This window comes from Aedes albopictus, chromosome 1 (genome assembly GCF_035046485.1).
Source record: "Aedes albopictus strain Foshan chromosome 1, AalbF5, whole genome shotgun sequence".
Lineage (NCBI taxonomy): Eukaryota > Metazoa > Arthropoda > Insecta > Diptera > Culicidae > Aedes > Aedes albopictus.
The window spans coordinates 155,312,027-155,332,207 of NC_085136.1; the positions used below are offsets into that span (position 1 = coordinate 155,312,027).

At 40.4% G+C, this 20,181-nt stretch overlaps 1 protein-coding gene across 6 annotated transcripts in view; it reads right to left on the reverse strand.

Moving 5' to 3' along the window:
* The window catches only part of LOC109412957 (irregular chiasm C-roughest protein), a 581,003-nt gene extending 561,142 nt beyond the window's left edge, over positions 1 to 19,861 (reverse strand). For all 6 annotated transcript variants that reach the window (XM_029861871.2, XM_062845619.1, XM_062845615.1 and 3 more), the window contains exons 1-2: positions 18,855 to 19,861; positions 6,390 to 7,127 (exon numbers count right to left, since the gene is read on the reverse strand). The gene's annotated coding sequence lies outside the window, so the exon portion shown is untranslated. The remainder of the gene's footprint in view (positions 1 to 6,389; positions 7,128 to 18,854) is intronic.
* Between the last annotated feature and the right edge of the window lie 320 nt (positions 19,862 to 20,181).

A 20,181-nucleotide genomic window follows, 5' to 3' on the forward strand; every position in this document is an offset into this window, starting at 1 on the left:
ATGAGTAGGTTTTGTTTCTTACCTAGTGCGTGCTATAACCCTGGTGATGTTAAGCACGAAAAAACTTATGAAAAGTCTTTTTATAGAAAACTATTTTAGTGAACTATGAGCAACCTTAGGGAAGATCGGGTAACCAACCCCGGTGGGACCTTTGGTCGTAGGCTGACAGGGAAGGGGGGGTTTGCTTCGGCAAACCTGAGCGTCTGTTCTCCAGGAGGAGCGGCTCACAACAGCGTCTGATCCCCATGTTAGGGGCGGCTGATCTACGTCCGAGTGCCAGGGAAGGACTCTAAGCTCAACTGTGCACTATGGTCCTCCGGAAAGTAGGGGGTTGGTGTCAGGCCCTACGAGCCAGCCGTAAAAAAACCATTGTAACGGAAAATCAGCAACAGAATAATACGAACCGAGACCAACGGCAACGACCCCAGCGAACAAAAAGGACTTGCGATTGGAAACTCGGTACGTGGAACTGCCGATCTCTCAACTTCATTGGGAGCACCCGCATACTCGCCGATCTACTGAAGGACCGCGGGTTTGGCATCGTAGCGCTGCAGGAGGTGTGTTGGACAGGATCCATGGTACGAACGTTTAGAGGTAATCATACCATCTACCAGAGCTGCGGCAACACACGCGAGCTGGGAACAGCTTTCATCGTGATGGGTGATATGCAGAGGCGCGTGATCGGTTGGTGGCCGATCGACGAAAGAATGTGCAGGTTGAGGATCAAGGGCCGATTCTTCAACTTCAGCATAATAAACGTGCACAGCCCACACTCCGGAAGTACTGATGATGACAAGGACGCATTTTACGCGCAGCTCGAACGCGAGTACGATCGCTGCCCAAGCCACGACGTCAAGATCATCATAGGAGATTTGAACGCTCAGGTAGGCCAGGAGGAGGAATTCAGACCGACGATTGGTAAGTTCAGCGCCCACCAGCAGGCGAACGAAAACGGCCTACGACTCATTGATTTCGCCGCCTCCAAAAATATGGCCATACGTAGCACCTTTTTCCAACACAGTCTCCCTTATTGTTACACCTGGAGATCACCACAGCAGACGGAATCTCAAATCGACCACGTTCTGATTGACGGACGGCACTTCTCCGACATTATCGACGTCAGGACCTATCGTGGCGCCAACATCGACTCCGACCACTATCTGGTGATGGTCAAACTGCGCCCAAAACTCTCCGTCATCAACAATGTACGGTACCGGCGACCGCCACGGTACAACCTAGAGCGACTGAAGCAACCGGATGTCGCCTCAGCATACGCGCAGAATCTTGAAGCCGCGTTGCCAGACGAGGGCGAGCTCGATGAGGCCCCTCTAGAGGACTGCTGGAGTACAGTGAAAGCAGCCATCAACGACGCAGCCGAGAGCACCATCGGGTACGTGGAACGGAATCGACGTAACGAATGGTTCGACGAAGAGTGCAGAACGGTTTTGGAGGAGAAGAACGCAGCGAGGGCGGTAATGCTGCAGCAAGGGACTCGACAGAACGTGGAACGTTACAAACAGAAGCGGAAACAGCAGACCCGCCTCTTTCGGAAGAAAAAGCGCCACCTGGAAGAAGCGGAGTGTGAAGAAATGGAACTGCTGTGCCGTTCCCAAGAAACACGGAAGTTCTATCAGAAGCTCAACGCATCCCGCAACGGCTTCGTGCCGCGAGCCGAAATATGCAGGGATAAAGACGGAGGCCTCTTGACGGACGGACGTGAGGTGATCGAAAGGTGGAAGCAGCACTTCGATCAGCACCTGAACGGCGTGGAGAACGTAGGCACGGGAGCCCACGGCAACGGAAGGAACGACGACGCCAGTGCAGCGGAGGACGGAAATGAACCAACTCCCACGCTGAGGGAAGTTAAGGATGCCATTCACCAGCTCAAAACCAACAAAGCAGCGGGTAAGGATGGTATCGCAGCTGAACTCATCAAGATGGGCCCAGAAAAGTTGGCCACCTGACTGCATCGGCTGATAATCAGGATCTGGGAAACCGAACAGCTACCGGAGGAGTGGAAGGAAGGGGTAATCTGCCCCATTCACAAGAAAGGCGACCATTTGGAATGTGAGAACTTCAGGGCGATCACTATTTTGAATGCTGCCTATAAAGTGCTATCCCAGATCATCTTCCGTCGTCTGTCACCTAAAACAAATGAGTTCGTGGGAAGTTATCAAGCCGGCTTCATCGACGGCCGGTCGACAACGGACCAGATCTTTACCGTACGGCAAATCCTCCAGAAATGCCGTGAATACCAGGTCCTAACGCACCACCTGTTCATCGACTTCAAAGCGGCATACGATAGTATCGACCGCGCAGAGCTATGGAGAATCATGGACGAAAACGGCTTTCCTGGGAAGCTGACTAGACTGATTAAAGCAACGATGGACGGTGTGCAAAACTGCGTAAGGGTTTCGGGTGAACTATCTAGTTCATTCGTATCTCGCCGGGGACTGCGACAAGGTGACGGACTCTCATGTCTACTCTTCAACATCGCGCTGGAAGGTGTGATGCGACGAGCCGGGCTCAACAGCCGGGGAACGATTTTCACAAAATCCGGTCAATTTGTGTGCTTTGCGGACGACATGGACATTATTGCCAGGACATTTGGAACGGTGGCAGAGCTGTACACCCGCCTGAAACGCGAAGCAGCAAAGGTCGGACTGGTGGTGAATGCCTCAAAAACAAAGTACATGCTGGTAGGCGGAACCGAAAACGACCGGATCCGTCTGGGTAGTAATGTTACGATAGACGGGGATACTTTCGAGGTGGTGGAGGAATTCGTCTACCTCGGATCCTTACTGACGGCTGACAACAACGTGAGCCGAGAAATTCGGAGGCGCATCATCAGCGGAAGTCGGGCCTACTACGGGCTCCAGAAGAAACTGCGGTCGAAAAAGATTCACCCACGCACCAAATGCACCATGTACAAAACGCTGATAAGACCGGTGATCCTCTACGGGCACGAGACATGGACCATGCTCGAGGAGGACCTGCAAGCACTCGGAGTTTTCGAGCGACGCGTGCTAAGAACGATCTTCGGCGGTGTGCAGGAGAACGGTGTGTGGCGGAGAAGAATGAACCACGAGCTCGCTGCACTTTACGGTGAACCCAGCATCCAGAAGGTGGCCAAAGCCGGAAGGATACGGTGGGCAGGGCATGTTGCAAGAATGCCGGACAACAACCCTGCAAAGCTGGTGTTTGCAACGGATCCGGTTGGCACAAGAAGGCGTGGAGCGCAGAGAGCACGATGGGCGGACCAGGTGGAGCGTGACTTGGCGAGCATTGGGCGCGACCGAGGATGGAGAGCGGCAGCCACAAACCGAGTATTGTGGCGTACTATTGTTGATTATGTCTTGTCTTAATGAAGTTGAACAAATAAATGTATGTATGTATGTATGTATTTTAGTGAAATGGTCGTCAACATTGACCATGAATTTACTCAGATCAGTGAAAAAGTTAGATACGTCGATTTGAAAAATTATGCTTGAACTGGCCTTTTGGTGTGGTGAAAAATGTTCCAATCCCCAGTGTGGTCGATAAACTGACGCCCCAGTGAATCGCTATGGTGAAATGCCATCTCTGGAATAGATTATAAGTTTTCAGCTTGGTTTCCAGTGACTACGATTGCTTCGATTACCGGTGCGCTGCAGCGACAAGTGAGACGGGTGTGAAAACATCCAGCAAAGATGGAAATTTTTTGTGCGCAGCCGAAAAACCCCCGGCAGAATCCTGGGGGGAACAGTTGTCCGCTGCGGGGGCAGCCTTTGAGCCACACAATACGAATCCTTTGCGTTGATTACAAGTAAGTACGTTGAAATATTATAGTGGAACAAAGTGAACTTGTGAAATTAACACAAGCTGTGGCTGCTGGGCTCGATTTCCAAGTGATTTAATTGAATGAGAACTTCTCCCCGGCCCCGCTGTCGCCGAAGTTCAAGTGAAGTTCACTTTTGGTACGGTTAATATTTATCCGAACTTTGAGTAGTATGTTCAGAATAAGTTCGAAACATGTTCGGAACGGATAATTTCAAGTTGTTGGAATATGTCCAAATTGAACTATATTTGAATTTGAAAGGCACGCAAAAGTTCCACATGAGTTCGGTTAATATTTGATTGAACTCTGTTTTAAAGTTCAAAGTAAGTTTTTTTCTGAGCCCATTTTCGACTTTAATGTCGTTTTGAAGAGAAGTCAAAAGCTTATACATGTACTTCCAAGTTCATAAACAATACAAGAGTAACTTTTTGGAGAATTAAGTTCAACGAAATCGGAATTGAACCGAACATGAACTTCTGAGTTCGTTCTTCAAGTGGAATCCGAACTTTTGGTTGCTTGGGAAGGGCTCCAGGGAGCAATTACCGCGTCCGACACCTCGAATTTCTATCGACGGTGATGGAATCGAGGTGGTTGAAGAATTTGTGTACTTGGGCTCACTGGTGACCGCCGACAACGACACCAGCAAAGAAATTCAGAGATGCATTGTGGCAGGAAATCGAGCTTACTTTGGACTCCGCAGAACTCTACGATCGAACAAAGTTCGCCGTAACACGAAGTTAACTATCTACAAAACGCTGATTAGACCGGTAGTCCTCTATGGGCACGAAGCATGGACCCTACGTGCAGAGGACCAACGTGTCCTTGGAGTTTTCGATCGGAAGGTGTTGCGTACCATCTACGTCGGAGTGCAACTGATGGAAGACGGGACTTGGAGAAGGCGAATGAATCACGAGCTGCATCAGCTGCTGAGAGAACCAACCATCGTCCACACCGTGAAAATCGGGAGGCTACGGTGGGCGGGTCACGTCATCAGGATGTCGGATAGAAACCCGACTAAAATGGTTCTCCAGAGTCATCCGATCAGTACAAGAAGACGTGGTGCGCAGCGAGCTAGATGGGTCGATCAGGTAGAGGACGATCTGTGGACCCTTCGCAGAGTGCGGAACTGGAGACACAAAGCCATGAACAGAGTGCAATGGAGACGGCTTATATGTACAGCAGAGGCCACTCGGGCCTTAGCCTGACCGGTAAGGTAAGTAACAGAGAAACCGCGGTTATAAAATTTTTGAAGGAATCCTAGAAGGAAATGATGAATATCCTGGTGAAACATTTGGCGAAGCTCCTCGGAAAACCCTGGGTGGAATATCTTGAAAAGTTTATTGAAGAATCGAAAAAAAAACAGGAGAAACCTTTTGATAAAATTCTTGGTGAGTTTTTTCTGAAAGTTGTAGGGACTTGTAAAGAAAGACGTGTAGTTCGTACTACCTACGGTGTTCTTTATTATGACATAATACAGTTTTTTAAACGGCAAGGTCAACTACAAAGTATGTCTGGAGAAATCTGAGTATTTATTTTAGAGTAAATTCTTGTGCGAATACCAGAAGAAAATCCCATATAACCTTCTGTAAAGAACCCTACGAAAAATTTTTTTAGATGTTTCCAAAAAAACTGTAGACATTCATAGAAAATACCTAAATAATAAATAAAAGACTTAATGAATCCCTGTTCCGTGAAATTATTAGCATTAATCTCAGAGTAAATGCCGCAGAAACTTCTGGCAAAATACATGGAGGAATATCTGGAAATATTCTGGAGGAATTTTTATATGAAGACTTGCAGGAATCTCTGGAGAAAGTTCTGCCTGAATCAGTGAAATTAAAAATGTAAGAATCTCTGAAGGAATTCTTGCATAATTTTCTTGATGAATTCCTGAAGAAATTCCTGAAATCGCTGGTGAACTTGTGAAGGAATACCTAAACAAATTCCTTTAGAGCTTTCTCCTTTGGAATTCTTACAGATTTTCGTAAGTTCCCTGGCAGGCAAATAAAAGCCCTTAAATTAATAATTGTGGAAAAGCTCAAAGAACACTTAGTTAAAATGAGGCATGTCAAATTCCAGTGGTAACGTAGAGCCGCAATGAAGAAAAAGATATTAAAATTTCTGACCACTATCTTTGTCCCTTGCTTTGTCCACACTATTGTTGGTTTGTAATGTTTTTGTGTTTCTTCTCATTTAATCTTTTCTGAATGTTTTCAGCCATAAAAATGAAAGAGAAATTACTCAACTTTCAGCAAAATTCTGCCAAGTATCAGCACAATTTTAAGTATCTATCCAAATTACTGGATGGTATTTTTTTTACAAAAAGGGAGTTTGCTGATTATCATCGTAAAAAATGTAAAAAGAAAGTTCTGTAGAAAGAGGGTTGATCCTACTCGCCTTAAATGGATCTCTTCATGATTTGTACCGGTAAAGTCATGGAGACGCAGGGTAGTTTCTATGTTTGCCCCACTGAGAACGAAACAGCAGTTATGTGCGCATTATAATAAACAATACCAGTCATATAAATACAAAACAAATCATTCAGTTATCCAATCAACATAAACAGACTTACCTCTCTTTGATAATTAAGATCCAGCAGTTTCTCCTTCCAATCAAAGAGCCGTTCTTCTTATGATAAACTTATAACATCACACTAAATATGACCAAGCTTCTCCAGCCTTCTTCAATTATAACAACACTAAGAGCATGTAGTATGTTTTCATTCTCTTTATACCCAATTGCATATGAACACCTCCGGCATGCTATTTCCTGCCACAATATGATGCGTATCTTCTCCGTTTTCTCCTTCGATCAATCTTGTCAGACAATCAGCATAATGAACCAGGAAAACAATCGATTTCCTTCAGAACGTTGTCACCGTACCGCACACTATGGATACTGTGGGGAAATCCTTGATGGGGAAACAGCAATTAGCTTCCCCTTACCAACCGGCGGCGGCAAATCATATTCCTGCTTCGTTTCCCGGGATTTGCCGCCTTCCTTCTTCGTTAGCCTTGGGGATGGCTTCAGTATGATAAACACAACCAACATACACTGGGATCGTTTCACTCACACTGGCCGACTGCTGGCTGGCTGGGGCCACTCTTCCGGTACAAACACGCACATGTGGTCTCTCGTTACACACAGCTCCCACGTTTAAAGGAGCGCTACCGTTTAAGTGCAGTCGGGTCGCTAGCCGTCGTCGTTGGCTCGTCCCTATCACGGTTTATCCTGTCGCCGACACCGCTGTTTCTGTTGCTACTTTCTCCGGTGAAGTGGTGTTTTCCTTGGGGAAACTGGGTTGGCAAGCCTTACAAAGAGAATTTAATAATTAATTATACTGCATTCTGAATGCACTCTGGAGACCTTTTGCGGGTAGAGGGTGCATTCGTAAGGGTCAGGAAACTTTTGTACACGAAATTTAACACTTAAACTACCGAGTGGGTAAAAACTCCCGCGAACTACCAAGGGTCCAAAAAAAGTCGGAAGTCCAACTTTGACAAGGCATTTCTCGGCCGTTTTTCAACCGATTTCAAAACTTTTTTTTGCGATGGAACCGGACAGGTTTCAAGATCATCGTCTATTTAAAAAAATATAAAATAGATGCGTCTACCCAAAGTTATTAAGCAAAAGGCACTTCCTAGTTTTTTTGAGAGCGCATTTTTTGCGCATATTGATCAATAAAACAAAATTTAAAGCGATGGCATATGTTTTTTTCGACTCTAAATCATGCGTACAGCAAGAGTGAACATGTTTATGCAAAATTAGTGATTTTTCAGTACACTGATATTTTACCTTACTCAAAAAACTGCTAAAATACCCTATTTTTCACATACAATAAGCAATAAATCAAAATTCAAAGCGATGACATATAGTTTTGTTGGTCTTAAATTGTTCGTAGGATTGTACTCGACATTTTTGATGAACAATGAAAATGTTCTAATTACACTCTTATTTTGTTTTACCCGAAAAACTACGAAAATTCCATACTTTTTTTTTTTTAATTTCTTTGTATTTGTGAATTTTAACTTATTGCTAATTCTTCACAAAAAAATTCCATACTTTTTACACAAAGTAGTCAACAAAACTAAATTTAAAACGATAACATGTAGTTTTTTAGCCTTGAAATATTCGTAGCAGTTTGGGGGACATACTTGAAGAATAATAGTGATGTTTTCATTACACTCAAATTTTGATTCACTCAAAAATCAGCGAAAGTACCACATTTTTCACACAAAGTGGTTAACAAAAATAATGGCTTACAATGCAAAGTAGTTTTTTGCCTTTAAATTATTCGTGAAAGCGTACTGGACGTTCTTGATGAGTAATAGTGACGTATTCATGACATCCTTAATTTATTTTACTCGAAAAGCTACAAAAATACCATAATTTTCATACAACACAGTCAATAAAACAAAACTTAAAGCCATCACATGTAGTTGTATGACCTTAAATTTTCCGTTACAATGTACTGGACCTGTTTTTGATAAAATGTTGATGTTTACAATACACTAATATTTTGTTTTATAAAAAAATGTACGAAAATACCACAAAAAAGCAAATAAGCCAAAATTTAAAGTAATGATATGTAGTTTTTCAACTTTGAATTTATAGTAGTAGTTAAGTGGATTAATTTGAACAACCCCAGTGATGTATTTATTATACTCATATTTTATTTGACTCGGAATACTAGGAAAATACCACATTTTGCACACAAAGTAGTCATCAAATAAAAATTGGAGTCAATGCATTATAGTTTTTTTTTGTTATGAAATTATTTGTAAAAAAGTACTAGACTTGTTTGATAAACAATAGTGATATTTCAAACAACGAGTGTTTTTTTCTAAATTTGTTTATAAAAAATAAAAAAACAACTCAAATAAAGAGAACTTACTATGTACAGCATATAGTCACATGTTGGTGTACCGTAAATTTTTTTTACACAGATAATGATTTTTGATGTCTGAGTTTCTGAATCTCAGTGCTTTTAGATTTTCACTCAGGTGGAGTACTGACTCACTTTGTTATTTAAAATTTTATAAAATTCTTCATGTTTTGATACAATAAATTAACCTAACATGTTTCATACGCCTTTCCCATCATGCTGATACTCTTTGCGTTGCAATCTGTAATATTTTTTGGGATTTAATATGTTTTTCAGAGCACTATCAAAGTTTCCCCAAAAGGAAAATGTGATTCTCGCTCATATGAAAAAAATATTGATCACCCAAAACCCGTTTACGGTATTGTTTCAGAAACTCTTTTATAAAACAAATGCATTTCAGAAATTTCCCAAAAGTTGCATTTATATTTTAGGATATCTTTCAAAATATTTTGTCGTGGGTTCTTTTCGAAAATCTTTCAAAAATATTCCAGAGATTCCTTCAGGGATATTTTCAAAAACATCAAGGATTCATGCGGAATTTATTTAGGGGTTCTATTTCTCGAAGAATTCTTTTAGAAAACTTTTGAAATGTTTCCGTGAATTATTCCTTTGGGTTTTCATCAGAAATTCCTCTAGCAATTGCTTGATAAATTTCCCCAAAGATTCATTTAAAAAACCTTCCATAGATTTTCTCAATGAATCCACCGAAGAATCTTTTAGAATATTATCATATTTTTTTCAGGAATCTCTTATTTTTTTTCCTGGTGCATTTTTGAAGTTTTTTTTCTGGCTTTCTCCAGTTCTCTCAAGTTTCCATCCTAGTCCCCATGCAAAGTGTTTTTCTTTTATTTGCTCCCATTAATAGTTCCTTCCGTGATTTTTTTTCGATATTTGTAGAGATATCCGATAATTACTTCTGGAATTTCTGCCAAAGAGCTTTCCGATATTTCTCCTGAATTTCTTCGCTGGTTTTCAGCCGGAGTTTCTCCCGGGATTTCTCTTGGAGTTCTTTCATGAATTTTCTAAATATTCCCTACCATAGCTTTTTTCCGAGATTTCCCAGTTCTTCTCAGGATTTCTTCCGAAGTTTCTCTTGCGTTCCTCATTGCAGTATTTCTCGCCAAAAACACGTGGATTCATTCCGACATGTCTCCGGTAATTTATAACAATGAATTTTGTAGGTTATCTCAGGCAGGAGGTTTTCGGAGAAACACTCCTTGAAAAGTACACGCATTGACCGATTTTCATACAAAATGCTTAAGTTTGGAGCTCTGTATTTCAGCTTCCAGAGCACAAACTTTGAGAGTAATCTCAGGTGAAACTTCAAAAAACTCTCGCGAGAACCATTATAAAATATCCTGGATGAAACTTCTGTAGAAATCCGGGGAAAAACTCCAGAAAAATAAATCATTGAAATTTCTTAAAACTTCGGGAGAAATCCCAGAAGCAATTTCTTCAGAAAACTCATGAAAAAAACCTTTAAAAACCGGGAGGAGCCTTAGTTGAAATCCCAGCAATTGTTTCTGTAAAAACCTTAGAAATCCCGGAAAAATCTTATGGAGATGTACCAAGAGAAATACCGAAAGTAATCGTGGAAAACCTTCAAGAGAAATTCCGAGAGAAACTTTAAGAGAAATTCTACGACAATATCTGAGGTATATTCCAGGAGAAAAGAGAATAAATTCCACGAAAATTTGTTTGGGCAAATCGCAGGAGGTAAATGCAACGAGAGCAAACATGGGAAAACCTCTGGAAGAAAATCTATAGGATTCCCATAAAAACCTTCAGGAGACAATATTTGGATTTCAGAAATCCTGCAATATTCTCCAGGAATTTTTCCGGAAAAAAACTCTTTCAATCTAGGGTAAAAACGTCGATAGGAATACGAAAAAATCTCTGAGAGGAATTTGAAAAGGAATCCCAAGAAAAAGGAATGAAAGAAGGCTGAAAATCTCTCTAACAAAGACACATAACCCAACCTTAACTTTGGAAACCAGTTAAGTTCGTAACTTTTTTTCATTTTCACAGGATTTTCGTTTATTTTTTGGTGATTGCTACTGCATGTTTAGGAGACGCAAATGGACTCAAATAAAAACAAATTAAAAAAAATCCCTGGTGGATTTTCGGTTTGCCTTGTATTTTTTTCTGATAGTAGATTACCTGAAACTGGTACAAAAAAATCAGTAATAGAAATCTACATGTGTTTGTTTTGAATTTTGTGTTATTAGCTATTTTGTGTGAAAAATATGGCACATTCGTGATTTTTTAGTAAAACAAAATGTGGATGTGATGTAGACATCAAAATTTCATCAATTACATTTGTTTTATTGACTATTTTGTACAAGATTTTGTAAAAAAAAATATGGTATTTAAAAAACTTGTTTGATAAATTAAATTAAGAATGTATTATTGTTCAATGTGCACCATTTCACGACTAAATTCAAGGCAAAAAAACAGAATACATGGCCTTATATTTTTATTTGTTGAATAGCTACATATCATTACTTTAAATTTTGGATTATTCGCTTTTTTGTGGTATTTTCGTACATTTTATTATAAAACAAAATAATCGTGTAATGTGAACATCAACATTTTATCAAAAACAGGTCCAGTACATTGTAACGGAACATTTAAGGCCATACAACTACATGTGATGGCTTTAAATTTTGTTTTATTGACTGTTTTGTATGAAATTTATGGTATTTGTGTAGCTTTTCGAGTAAAATAAATTAAGTGTGTCATGGAAACGTCACTATTACTCATCAAGAACGTCCAGTACGCTTTCACGAATAATTTAAAGGCAAAAAACTACTTTGCATTGTAAGCCATTATTTTTGGTAATCACTTTGCGTGAAAAATGTGGTACTTTCGCTGATTTTTGAGTGAATCAAAATTTGAGTGTAATGAAAACATCACTATTATTCTTCAAGTATGTTCCCCAAACTGCTACGAATATTTCAAGGCTAAAAAACTACATGTTATCGTTTTAAATTTAGTTTTGTTGACTACTTTGTGTAAAAAGTATGGAATTTTCGTAGTTTTTCGGGTAAAACAAAATAAGAGTGCAATTAGAACATTTTCATTGTTCATCAAAAATGTCGAGTACAATCCTACGAACAATTTAAGACCAACAAAACTATATGTCATCGCTTTGAATTTAGATTTATTGCTTATTGTATGTGAAAAATTGGGTATTTTAGCAGTTTTTTGAGTAAGGTAAAATATCAGTGTACTGAAAATCACTAATTTTGCATAAACATGTTCACTCTTGCTGTACGCATGATTTAGAGTCGAAAAAACCATATGCCATCGCTTTCAATTTTGTTTTATTGATCAATATGCGCAAAAAATGCGCTCTCAAAAAAAACTAGGAAGTGCCTTTTGCTTAATAACTTTGGGTAGACGCATCTATTTTATTTTTTTTAAATGGACGATGATCTTGAAACCTGTCCGGTTCCATCGCAAAAAAAAGTTTTGAAATCGATTGAAAAACGGCCGAGAAATGCCTTGTCAAAGTTGGACTTCCGACTTTTTTTGGACCCTTGGTAGTTTAGGAGTTATTGTGCTTATCTCTCAATATAGAAATTCATGCTGTGGCAGGCAAAGAAAGCCCTTCAATCCAGAACTGTTTTTTTTTTTTCATAGAATGAGAAAATATGCTGATCAGACACCCAAGAGGTGGTTGCTCGGGTTATGTGGGTTTTGGCCCACTAACAGCTTATTTCTTGGGGCAGCAGGGACGAAAGTCCTGCTGCCTGACGCACCCCCCCGCTTGCGAGTCAGCTGCGTAGTCGCCGGCTAAGAATAGGACTACTAACCCCAATTCAAGGTGTCAAGCGACCCGTGCTGAGGAATGAGTGATCGAGGTGGTGAAAAAGATGCTCGATCTTTAACGGAGCCTGTGGGGCACCTGGGCACCCCCCACAGTAAGCTGTCCCTTACCGCGTTAATGCAGGGCTCTGGCGTGGTGGACATACTTTCCCGTGCTACTCGTGGGATTTAATCATGAAGTCAAATAAAAATCAGAATCTAGGTGGAAATAGTGGTGGGATCAACCCCTTCGCAAGAAGCGGGTTGATGAGATCTCCGACAAGGAGAAGTGAGGAGATAGGCGCTGGGAGTTGCGTACGCAGCTCAAGCGTGGGTGCTCCAGTCCCCTTCCCGGCAAGCCAGCCGGTGGAGGTTATGGACGGAGCGTGGTTGTTGAGGGCCGTCAACCGAGAATCCAAAGGACGGTCCGCAATAGAGGTGGCTGAGCAGCAGCTTGGCAAAATCATCGATTTTGCGTCCACTAAGTCGAACATAAGCAAGGACCTGAAAACGGCCTTGCTTCGACTTAGGGCGTCGATCGACGATGCCAAGCAGGAGCACGCGGCACTCGCGTTGCTAACTGCTTCAGCAGCGGAGCCTGCAAATGAGAGAGTGCCGAAGTTTACCCAAACGGAGGCCTTCTCCTTCGCAGGAAGTCCGAATAAGGCGGAAGCGACTGCTCGCGACAAACGGGGCAAGCAATCGCAGAAGCGAGCGAGCCAACCGTCAGGCGAGGAGCTGTCTGGCGGTGCCCGCAAGGCCAGGCGAATCATTACCCCGAAAGTCGGTAATAATGCCGGAAGGTCGGACCACAGCCTCTCTCTCTCTCTCTTCTTGGCGCAACGCCCTCATTGGGACAAAGCCTGCTTCTCAGCTTAGTGTTCTATGAGCACTTCCACAGTTATTAACTGAGAGCTTCCTCTGCCAATGACCATTTTGCATGCGGTATATCGTGTGGCAGGCACGAAGATACTCTATGCCCAAGGAAGTCAAGGAAATTTCCTTTACGAAAAGATCCTGGACCGACCGGGAATCGAACCCGTCACCCTCAGCATGGTTATGCTGAATACCCGTGCGTTTATCGCCTCGGCTATATGGGCCCTTGGACTCAGGTGGCAATTTTTGTTTTCCCCTGACACTACTTACTTTAAAAAATCATAACTCAAGAACGAAGCATCGTAGAAACCAAGTTTTGTTGAGAAAATGAAAGCAAATTTTCTCAGAAATAAAAAAAAATAATTGGAAAAAATTCTCCACAAAATTTTCAACAGTTGAGAAAATTCGTGAAAAAAACTGGAAAAACTATGCCCGAATTCGTGAAAAATTTTCAAAAAAAATATTTTTGAGATGGTTATTTCGCTGAAATTTTTGGAATGCCCTTTTTTTTGTTTTTAAGAAATGGTCAATTTTGTTGAAAAATGTCCAAATGTGCCATATAAGCCTTTTCTTTAGAATATCATAACTCAAGAACGAAGCATCGTAGAAACAAAGTTTTTTTAGAAAATGATAGCAAATTTTCACAGAAATCAAAAAAAATTATTTCTGCATTTTCCTCAAGAAGGAAGACCCCTTGGAGAATTCATCCGGAAATTTCTTCAGTAATACATACTGACAGGAATTTCTTCAAGAATTTCCCCAATAATGTTTTAAGAAATTTCGCCAGAAATGTCTTCATAATACCTAAAAAAATTCTTCATGCCATTTTTTTAGGAATTATGGCAGCAATTTTTCGAAACTCCTACCAAATGCTCCTCCGAAAAATCCTTCAGGACTTTCTCCAAGGTTTGTTGGAAGGATTTCATCCAGGGATGCCAAATGATTTTTTGAAAAATCTGTATCGCAATTTTCAAAAATCTATATCCCATACAAAGTTTGGGCGTAAAATCTGTATCCCATACAAAAATAAAATAGCACATCTAGCTCAAAAATCTGTATTTCATATAAAATGAAATCTGTGCGGATGCTCGAAAATCTGTACAATACAGATAAATCTGTATATATGGCATCTCTGATTTCATCTTGCATTTTGTTCATTCTTGGAGGATTTTAGACAGCTTTTTTTAAAGAAATTTACTTAGGAAATTTTCCAAGTTTTATTTTATTTCAGAGAATTACGCTATTATTTTTTCCGGGTATTCATTTAAGAAATTTTTCAGGGATTCTTTCAAAATTTTCGTCAAAAATAATTCCATATTTTTACGACTGTCTCCAGCAGTTTCTTCAGAAATATGTCTAAAACATATACAGCTGTGAATTCAGGAATTTAATTCCGGAATGCAAGTTTTCCAGGAATGTGTTCGGGAAATGTTCCATAAGCTTTTTCAGGTATTCCTCCAAAAATTTCTATGAGATTTTTTCTGGAATTCTTTTTGTTTTTTTTTTTAAAAACCTTCAGGAACTCCTGCAGGAATATCAGGATTTTCTCTGGAAACTCCTCCAGAAACTCTCGAAGCTTTTTTTTCAGATATTCCACCATGATTGTTTTCAGGACCACTTCGGAGAATTTCTTCAGCAGTAACTGCTGCATTTTCCCAAGAATTAGATCAAGAATTCCTACGGGAAATTTGGGGAATTTCTTTAGAATTTTTCCTGATTTCTTATAGGAATTTCCGTAATTCTTCCAGAAATTTCTAAAAAAAAATTTTCAGAAGTTTGTTCTGAAATTTTATTTCTATTGTTTTTAGAAATTTCGCCAGGTTTTCTTTTTGTATAATTTCTCCATGAATTTCTTCATAAATAATTCTAGGAATTTCTTCACAAACAACTTCAGAGCAGATTTTTTCCAACAATCACTTCAGCAGTTTTCTGAGGAATTCATTCAAGATTTTTTTGGAATCCCTTCCGGATTTTTTTTTCGGAATTCCTCGTGAATGACAATGATTTTATTGCCCTTTTCCGGCTATACCAGTCGGCTAGTATGTCTGAAATAGACGTAAAAACTTGAAGTATTTTTAGGCAAAGTACGTTTAATTGGCAAATTGAGAGATAAATTTGTGAAAAAATTACCACTTGTTTTGGTGGGATTCGAACCCACGACTCCGTTATCGCTAGTCCGGCGCTTTAACCAACTATGCTACAGAACAAGTTACAACTCTGCAGAATAGAAAGTCAAACTGGATTCGAAGCACCACCCTAAACCGGGTCCGTCTTTCACAACTTTATCTCTCTTTCGGCTCTTAGATGACTTTCTATTCTGCAGAGTTGTAACTTGTTCTGTAGCTTAGTTGGTTAAAGCGCCGGACTAGCGATAACGGAGTCGTGGGTTCGAATCCCACCAAAACAAGTGGTAATTTTTTCACAAATTCCTCATGAAATTCATCTAAAAATTTATTTAAGATTTTCGAAAAAGATGTTCTAAGAAATTACTACAGGAATTTCCAAAAAATATTCTCAATGAAAATCCTGTAGAAAGTACCAGTGAAACAATTGCCAATGGAACACTTGGAGGGATTCCCAAGGGATTTAATGCAGAAATTCCTAATGAATTTCATGGTGGAATTTCATATGAAATATCTGGAAGATATTTATGGAACTCATAGAAAAAATGTACAAAAGAAAACCTATAGGATTCCCGAGAGAATTTCTGGGGTTTATGGTAAAGATATGATGAAGCTCGAATTTTCAAGTTTGTGGAATTCTCACAGAAATTTCTTAAGGACTTTTTCTAGAAGTTTGTTATGAAATTCTCCCTAGATTTTTTTCAGGAATTCCCCATGGATTTTTTCAAAATATTTTTTTCAGGAGTACTTCATGAATGCCTTAACAATACTTCAACAGTTTTTTCAAGAATTCATTCTGGATTTCTTTTAGGAATTCCTTCAGGAATTTCTTTAGAAACCTCTTCAGGTATATCTCCATAATTTTAAATGACTTTTTCCAGGAAATATCCTTAAGAATTTCTTCAGGATTTTTTAAGCAATTCCAAAAATATTTTACGGAACGTTATTTTCAAGAATTCTCCAAATGCATTGTGTGCGCAGAAATTGCTACATAAATATCCAAAAAATATACTAATTGAAAATCCTGTAGAAATTACCAGTGGAGCACATGGAAGAATTGCCAACGGAACACTTGGAGGGATTCCCAATGGATATATTTGTTCCTATTAAGCTCCTAGTGAATTTCTTGGCGGATTTCCATATGAAATACTTGGCAGAATTACCTATGGGACTCCTAGATAAAAATGTTCAAAAGAAACCCTAAAGAATTCCCCATGGGGTAATTTTTTGAGGAACTCCTGGTGGAATTGTCGAAAGTACTCCTAAAGGAATTCGCGAAAAATAACAATTGAAATAAAAAATTAACTGAAAGATCTTATGAATAAATTTATTTTTGATTCCTAAAAATGTTTCCTAATGAAGTTCAAAAGAATTTCTTGAAAACAAAATTACTGTAAGCACGCCTAACTTCTAAAGAGGTTCACAGTAAAACATCCGGAGGAATCTTCGATGGAACTCCTGAAGAAACTCTCTATGGAACTGTAGGATAAACTCTCCATGGAATGCCTGGAGGAGTTGCTCATGCAATTCATGGAAATTTCGATTACAAAAGGAAAACTTGGAAAAATGCTTGAATGAACTTTCGGAGACATATGAAAAAAATCCTGTAACAATTTTGAAAACAACTTCTGAAAAAAAAAAGCCGAAGGAATACTTGAAAGAACTGTAGAGGGAATTCCACGAGGAACCAAACAAATCTAGAAGTAGCTCTGGGGAAGTCCATGAATAAACTTTTTGCGAAACTTCCCAAGTTCGTGAAGTAATTATACGAGGATCTTTTGTGGGGATTCAAAATGTAACTCCTAGAGAAATTTCAGTTAACGACTTTCTTGGAACTCTTGAGAGACTTGTGGTGGAATCCCAAACGATATTTCTGGAATCCCAGGGTTCAAGTAGCAGACATCGCGCTCAAGAAGTCCCAGAATAAGTTCTTGATGGGGGAATCCTAGAAGAAATTCTTTTCCAAAATCATTGCAGCAGTAACAAGATTCTAGAAAATCGATGTGTCCAATAAAAAGTTTGAGGTGACAAACCACCAGCGATTGGATTCCGAGTGAAATTCAAAACTTTTTGGTTTATATCCGGTTTATATCCTAAGAGTAGGCATGCACATGTATAATCCTGAAAAGAATCTGTGAAAATTCTAACACAATCGCTCCACAGAATCCCAACGATTTGCAGTATGTTTGATAGGTACTGGCAAACATAGGGTAAGGTGAGTTCAATGATTTAGAGCCTCATTTATTAGGCGTGGGCGACTTTGAATAGTTACAGCAACTAAACAACAATAGCTTGACACTTGAGCGGACATATTCGAGAAACGTAAGTGGTGCCATCAAAAAATGACATCATTTTTCGGGCATTTCAGACCACCTCCCCCCGTTTGTCACGCTTTTTCGCAAACTCAATACATGAAGTGTGACCCTTTTACAAACCCCCTTTCCCCCTAAAACGTTGATCGCCATATTTGAATGACCACTAACATGGATAGCGTAGATTTCAACAACCATGCGCCTCCATGTATTTCTCAATCTTCATGGAAACACATGGCTGATAACAAAATCACCAGGAAACCTTAATTGTAAGTACAAAAATCCGGAAGTTGTCAATTTTCATTGGGAAATCAAATGATTTTCCGTGGGTTTGCCTGCCTGCCTTCTAGAAAGATGTTTTAAGCAAACATATCTTGGCAGCATTCACCTATAGTAATGATCAAATCACATTCAGCAATGATTTCATGAGTTAGGTCATTTCACCCCATCAATGCATTTGGGCCAAGTTACTCTAACTATTGCTGACGGCTGATTTTTTTATATGTTTATGCCTTCCAAATAAAGTTTTAACTGAACAAATATTTTAAAGCGGTAGATGAACATCAGAAGTAAATCTGTTTATTATCAGCATAGTCTGAGCTATTCGTCACACTGCCACTATTGCTTATTTGGTCATGTTTTGCCCGCCCAGTACAGTAGAAGTTGTTGAGATCAATTCAACAATTCAGTTTCATGTACACGTCAAGCACCTATGTCCAAAACACTTCTACAGAAACCATAAAAGAAAACAAATAGGGTTTTGTACCATTTGGGCAGGTGTACCTATTTTGGGCACTTGCTGCTATAACTAAGTCAATTTCAAACGGATTGATTTGAATTTTTGTATAGAGTTAGGCACGTACAGTATCTAACTCTATACAAAATCTCAATTCAATCGGTTTGAAATTGACTTAGATATAATGACAAGTGCCCAAAATAGGTACACCTGCCCAAATGGTACAAGACCCTATGTGTCTCGAACTGATTTACGAGTGCACCCTCCATTCAGTCGTTCTCTTCTTCATATATACATGTGCGGTGCAAAACCAAGTTCAAGCTAGGATGATGTACTATGCTGAAATCAAAATGCACGGTCCGTTTAACTTTTTCGTCACACTACTCCCAATACGTTCTACGTACTACGTGAGTCACACTGTCACACCACAAGCCTCTCTACATTCTCCACTTGTAGACGTTTCCAGACATTGTTTTGACCCAACTTCTAACCCCTGTATCTACAACAAGGAAAACTTTTCCCACTGCTAGGCGATAGGGCCGTCATGCTAGTTCCCTTTGTTTGCGGTGTTTCATTCATTTTTTTTTCATCCCACATAAACGGTTCGCACTCTTCTGAGCTCCATTGAGTCTCTTGATATTTTCGGGGGACCAAAGAGGACAACCAATCGATTGACGCGGTCAACCACGCGCGACGACGACCGGGACACACCGAAGCTCGCGAAATCCTCCACACACTCTACAGTCCGTCCCCGCCGAAAGGGTCTCGCAGGCAGTCTCTACGTCTGTACTATGTATATTTCGAGGCAGCAGATTTCGTTGCAATCGGGAAGCGACTCCAAGCAAAAATTCATTGCATCGACAGTGTATGCTAACTAAATTATGCTCTAGAATGTGTACTGCGTCAACCCTGCGAGCTTTTGGGGGAGCCTGCTTCGGTGGTCGGTCGTTCGTCTGTCAGCCATTCAGTCGGAATAATCTCTGGGAACAGGAGCAGCAAACGGGCTCTCGTACCAGACTGGCCGTACCAACAGACAGACAGGATGCCGAGCGTGAGCCGACGAAAAGCTTGCGCTTGCCCTCGAATGCTACCAACACAGTCTCACTGTACCTCTAGCGCTCTTTTCTGAGCTTGTTTTCCACGCTAAAGGCGAGCTGGGTGGAAAACTGAGAGACAAAACACAAAATGCTGCAGTCAGCAACCGAGCGCTGCTGAGCCACTGATGGCGATGACGATGATGGAAAGGATGACGATGGTGTGGTGGAAAATCGTTTGAAGAAGTGCGAGCGAGTAAAACGTTCATGCGGCGCGTTGTTTGTCGGACGACAACAAAGAATGAATTGTATGAGACTCGATGAAAATGATGTTGCACCAGGGTTGACTCCAACGAACCGGTTCAGGTTGCTTTTTGGTTTTTGATATACAGCACTGGCCAAAATTATAGGCAATGCTCATGATACTATATTTATGTCGAATTCGTTTTTGAACCTGGGTTGGAACTGGATCGGCGGAAAATGTGTAAACAAACAACGTCAAACTTTAGTACAAGCGAAACCGAAATCGGGTTGGGGTTGAAACTGTGATCTGATCCAGTTCCAACCCAGGTTGGAACTGAATCAAAA